Source organism: Sinohyriopsis cumingii, chromosome 5 (assembly GCF_028554795.1).
Source record: "Sinohyriopsis cumingii isolate HCF-2022 chromosome 5, ASM2855479v2, whole genome shotgun sequence".
Classification (NCBI taxonomy): domain Eukaryota; kingdom Metazoa; phylum Mollusca; class Bivalvia; order Unionida; family Unionidae; genus Sinohyriopsis; species Sinohyriopsis cumingii.
In genome coordinates this window covers 8,392,429-8,393,213 of record NC_142965.1, presented here as the reverse complement: position 1 = coordinate 8,393,213, position 785 = coordinate 8,392,429, and positions in this window count along the sequence as shown.

Genomic DNA, 785 nt, shown 5'->3' with positions numbered 1-785 from the left:
TTTCTTCTTCTTCTTTCTTCTCGAATGAATGGGATCGTTTCATCTTGAGTGCAAAACGTCAAATGACTCAAGTTTAAACACCACAGACTAATTTATAGTCTTGGCAAACCAGCGTATATAAAAAGGGTGTGTGTCTTGTCCTTTCACTATTCATTTCACTCTCAAGCCGAGCACAACGATGGAAGAGACTACCCAGATGGAACGTTTCGTCAGAGCTTTGCGAGGGGTCATTAGAAAATTCTCTTCAGACCAGCCGACGGACTACTCTCCTTCCTTTCGAGATAAAAGTCAAGATACTTGCTATATCTGTCAGAAGAAAGGGCATTGGTCTTCAGAGTGTCCAGACCGTGAAAAAAGAACAAAAACAGGGACTTAAAGAGACAAAAGTCAAGATACCTGTTATTATTGTAAAGATAAAGGACATTGGTCTCCAGATTGCCCAAAAAAGAAACAAGAGGAGTTAGAAGAAAAGAAGGATTCTTCAGAAGAAGAGAGGGATTCTTCGGAAGAAGAGAGGGATTCTTCAGAGGAAGAAGAGGAAGAAAGAAGACAGGTGAAGACAAAGAAACAGGAGAAGAAAAGAAGAAGGGAAGAAAATGAGGTAAAAACGGTGAAGAAATTCAAAAAACAGAGAGACCAAACAAGGAGAAAGAAGAAGTCAATGAACTTTTAATTAAAGTGTTCTGTGGTGAATTGTGAATTGGATTGTAAAAAAAATGGATAAAAGAATACATGAATGATATAAGGTAAGTGTCTTTGAGTTTTGATTTTAAAATAAGAAGCTA